Raw genomic sequence first — 5144 nt, 5'->3', positions numbered from 1 at the left:
TGCTCTGTTTACTCTGTAATACATTTCTCTACTCTTCCTCAGACATGACAGTAACCAAACAGTCAAGCTTAGCGCCCCCCACAGTGGGCCAGCCTGTTATTCTGCGCTTCCTAATGGATAATCAAAGCTTCGAAGAAACACATTGGTGGTGTCTTGAATGAAGTGGTTGGGGGGAACCGACACGTTAGTTACCCGGGCTACCAGGCGTCTGCGGCACGAGCAGAAGGATGGCGGAGGCCTCGGAGAGGCTTTACCGAGTGGAGTACGCTAAGAGCGGGCGCGCCTCTTGCAAGAAATGCAGCGAGAGTATCCCCAAGGACTCGCTCTGCGTGGCCATCATGCTGGAGTCGCCCATGTTCAATGGAAAGGTCCCACACTGGTACCACTTCTCCTGCTTCTGGAAAGTGGGCCACTCCATCCAGCAGCCTGATATTAAGGTGGACAGGTTTTCTGAGCTGTGATGGGATGACCAGCAGAAGGTCAAGACAGCAGAGGCTGGGCGCGTGGCAGGCAAAGGCCAGGATGGAAGCCCCGGCAAGGCGGAGAAGACACTGGGTGACTTTGCAGCCAAGTATGCCAAGTCCAACAGGAGTACATGAAAGGGCTGCTGTAGGAGAAGATAGAGAAGGGCCAGGTGCGCCTGTCCAAGAAGATGCTGGACCCAGAGAAGCTGCAGCTGGGTATGATTGACCGCTGGAACCATCCAACTTGCTTTGTCAAGAATCGGGAGGAGCTGGGCTTCTGGCCTGCTGTGGATATTGCTCTGTGTAAATAAAGTTCTGATTGACCAGTGGCTAGGCAGGAAGTATAGGCGGGACAAGAGAAAAGAGAATCCTGGGAAGTAGAAGGCTGGGGAGACACCGCCAGCCGCCACCATGAGAAGCAACATGTGAAGACACTGGTAAGCCACAAGCCATGTGGCAAAATATAGACTAACAGAAATGTGTTAATTTAAGAGTAAGAGCTAGATAATGGTAGGCCTAAGCTAATGGCCAAGCAGTTTAAATAATATAAGTGTCTGTATGATTATTTTATACATGGGTTGTGGGACTGCAGTGGCTTGGTGGATCCTGGAGAGAAGCTCTCCAACTACAAATGGCGCCCAACGTGTTGGCAAGAATTTCCATCTAAAACCTGAGAAAAAAGATTCTAAGACGGAGCTAAAAACAGCTTCCTAATTGTCTCTCTCAAGTTAGCGGCAGCCTGCCAGTTTGAGCTACTATGGCGGGTTCCTGGTGTGTGTCTGACCTGCCGTGTGGCGGGAATGAGGAGTCTACAAGCGGCACTTTACTCTGCTGCGTGGTAGATTTAGCCTTTGCTAGTTTAAAAAAAAAAAAAAGTTTCTGGGCTATGCGCTGCTTTGATAGAACTGCTTCTGATAGTTGATGGTACACATGGCTCCAGACCCCAGAGCTGGCGGTAAACTGTACCTCCGCCATGTTGAGAAGCTAAGGTGGGCAGAGCCAGCAGCCACAGGGGTGTTTCAGTCTTACAAAGATGGATATTACACAGAAAATCTGGTTTGTCTTGTCTTTGGGATTTTTAACTGCAGAAAAAGATTTGATCATAAAAGCTGTTGAGTTAAACAAATATGTGAATTTTAAAGGTACCTTGACTTCAAAATTTGGATATAAGGATATGTTGCTTTGGAAAAGAGTCTCTGCTTTTGTTCCCACAGAAAGCCAGAGGCTCTGGATTTGTTCCAGATTAAGATACATCAGGTTTGATCAGCCAAGACCACCTGAAAGGTCTCCGATGACACCATGGCCCAGATGATCCAACATCCAAAATGGTTTCAAGGCAATTGGCTCAGAGGTTTACCCTCACAGACTACTCCATAATCCTAAAATTTTCTTTGTGTTCCCATAAGATACAGCGCCCCCCTCCAGCAGGAAGTAGTAAGAGAAACTATGCCCAAATTCCCAGCTGGCTTTGGAGATGGAATTGGCTCACTCCTTCTCTAAACCCAGACATATTGCTAAAAGAAAAGGTTAAGAGGTGCTGTGGATATTGCTCTGTGTAAATAAAGTTCTGATTGGCCAGTGGCTAGGTAGGAAGTATAGGCGGGACAAGAGAAAAGAGAATCCTGGGAAGTAGAAGGCTGGGGAGACACCGCCAGCCACCACCATGAAAAGCAACATGTAAAGACACTGGTAAGCCACAAGCCATGTGGCAAAGTATAGACTAACAAAAATGGGTTAATTTAAGATAAAAAAGGTAGATAACAAGCAGCCTGCCATGGCCATACAGTTTGTAAGCAATATAAGTTTTTGTGTGCTTTCTTGGTTGGGTCTGAGCGACTGTGGGACTGGCGGTTAAGAGAGATTTGTCCTGACTGGGCCAGGCAGGAAAACTCTAACTAAACCGGCCTGAGTATAGCGCCAGCCAGCTCGAGGCTTTGGCCTGCTCTCTGCGGAGGACAAAGAAGCCCTGAAGAAGCAGCTCCCCGGGGTCAAGAGTGAAGGAAAGAGAAAAGGTGACGAGGTGGATGGAGCAGATGAGGTGGCCAAAAAGAAATTTAAGAAAGGAAAGGACAAGGACAGTAGGCTGGAAAAGGCCCTCAAAGCCCAGAATGACCTGATCCGGAACATCAAAGATGAACTGAAGAAAGCATGTTCCTCCAACGACCTGAAGGAGCTGCTGATCTTCAACCAGCAGCAAGCACCATCTGGAGAGTCGGCGATCTTGGACCGTGTTGCTGATGGCATGGCGTTTGGGGCCCTCCTCCCCTGCAAAGAGTGTTCAGGCCAACTGGTCTTTAAGAGTGAAGCTTACTACTGTACTGGGAATGTCACTGCCTGGACCAAGTGCATGGTCAAGACTCAGACTCCCAGCAGAAAGGAATGGGTAACTCCAAAGGAATTCCAAGAAATAGCCTACCTCAAGAAATTAAAGGTCAAAAAACAGGACCGGATATTCCCTGCAGAGACCAGTGCCCCAGCGCCACTGGCACCTCCGCTCCCCACAGCATCCCGAGCTGTGAACTCCTCTGCCCCAGCAGATAAGCCGCTGTCTAACGTGAAGATCCTGACTCTTGGGAAACTCTCCCAGAACAAAGACGAAGCAAGGGTCACGATTGAGAAGCTCAGGGGCAAATTGACTGGATTGGCCAACAAGGCCTCCTGTGTATCAGCACTGAAAAGGAGGTGGGAAAGGTGAGTAAGAAAATGGAAGAAGTGGAAGCTGCCAACATTCGAGTTGTGTGTGAGGACTTCCTCCAGAACGTACGTGTCTGCCTCCACTAAGAGCCTCCCAGAGTTGCTCTCAGCCCACAGCTTGTCCTCTTGGGGGATGGAGGTGAAGACAAAGCCTGTTGAAGCGGTGGCCCCAAGGGGTGAAGTCAGCTGCACCCTCCAAGAAGAGCAAGGGCCTCATCAAGGAAGAAGGTGTCAACAAGTCTGAAAAAAGGATGTAATTAACTCTGAAGGGAGGAGCAGCTGTGCATCCTGACTCTGGTCTGGAACATTCCACACACGTCCTGGAGAAAGGCGGGAAGGTGTTCAGTGCCACGCTTGGTCTAGCGGACACTGTGAAAGGCACCAACTCCTATTCCAAGCTGCAACTTCTGGAGGATGACAAGGAGAGCAGGTACCGTATCTCCTGGTCCTGGGGCTGAGTAGGCACAGTCATCAGCAGCAACAAACTAGAGCAGATGCCATCTAAAGAGGATGCTGTTGAGCACTTCCTGAAATTGTATGGAGAGAAGACTGGAAATGCCTGGCACTCTACAAACTTCACAAAGTATCCCAAGAAGTTCTACCCTTTGGAGACTGACTACGGCCAGGATGAAGAGGCGGTGAAGAAGCTGACAGTAAAGCCTGGAACTAAGTCGAAGCTCCCAAAGCCAGTGCAGGAGCTTGTAGGGATGATCTTCAACGTGGAGAGCATGAAGAAAGCCTTAGTGGAGTATGAGATTGACCTTCAGAAGATGCCCTTGGGGAAGCTGAGCAGAAGGCAGATCCAGGCTGCCTACTCCATCCTCTGTGAGGTCCAGCAGGCAGTGTCCCAAGGCAGCAGGAACTCCCAGATCCTGGATCTCTCAAATCGCTTCTACACCCTGATCCCCCATGACTTTGGAATGAAGAAGCCCCCACTCCTGAACAATGAAGACAGTGTGCAAGCCAAGGTGGAGATGTTGGACAACCTCCTGGACATCGAGGTGGCCTATAGTCTTCTCAGGGGTGGGTCTGATGACAGCAGCAAGGACCCCATCGATGTCAACTATGAGAAGCTCAAAACCGACATCAAGGTGGTTGACAGAGATTCTGAGGGAGCTGAGGTCCTCAGGAAGTACGTTAAGAACACTCATGCGACCACACACAATGCCTATGACCTGGAAGTGATAGATATCTTGAAGATAGAGTGTGACGGGGAGAGCCAGCGCTACAAGGCCTTCAATCGGAGGTTGCTGTGGCATGGGTCCAAGACCACCAACTTTGCTGGCATCTTGTCACAGGGTCTGTGGATAGCCCTGCCTGAAGCACCTGTGACAGGCTACATGTTTGGAAAAGGGATCTACTTTGCCAATATGGTATCCAAAAGTGCGAACTACTGCCACACATCTCCAGGAGACCCGATTGGCTTAATCCTGTTGGGAGAAGTTGCCCTTGGAAACATGTATGAACTCAAGCATACCTCACATATTAGCAAGTTACCCAAGGGCAAGCACAGTGTAAAGGTTTGGGCAAAACCACCCCTGACCCTGCAGCCAACATCACCCTAGAGGTTCCCCTTGGACAGGGATCCCATCAGGTGTTAATGACACCTGCCTACTGTATAACAAGTACATTGTCTATGACGTTGCTCAGGTGAATCTGAAATACCTGCTGAAACTGAAGTTCAATTTTAAGACGTCCCTGTGGTAAAGTGTGAGGGGTGTGCTGCACCCAGAACCCAGCACCCAGAGCCTGGGGGGTAAAGTCCCCCTGGTTCCTCTGCACCACAGACACCAGAAAACCTCAGTCACACCGATGCATAAGGGTGGCACCCTCACCGAATCTCCTTAGGATTTATAGAGACGGGTTAAAGAGCTGGGGTTCAAGTCCCTTGTCCATGCTGACTTGGTGGGAGGCTTGTTTGGGGTTTTAGCCTTCCAGGCACAGCCCTGATAGACACAGCTGGCAGTAGAGGAGAAGTTGCGGAGA

General features: G+C 49.7%; 1 pseudogene; it reads left to right on the top strand.

Moving 5' to 3' along the window:
- The first annotated feature begins 209 nt into the window (after positions 1 to 209).
- On the top strand, positions 210 to 4865 carry LOC118580492 (annotated as a pseudogene).
- Positions 4866 to 5144: the final 279 nt, after the last annotated feature.

Source organism: Onychomys torridus, chromosome 3 (genome assembly GCF_903995425.1).
Source record: "Onychomys torridus chromosome 3, mOncTor1.1, whole genome shotgun sequence".
NCBI classification, from domain to species: domain Eukaryota; kingdom Metazoa; phylum Chordata; class Mammalia; order Rodentia; family Cricetidae; genus Onychomys; species Onychomys torridus.
This window is presented reverse-complemented; position numbering and strand designations above follow the sequence as displayed.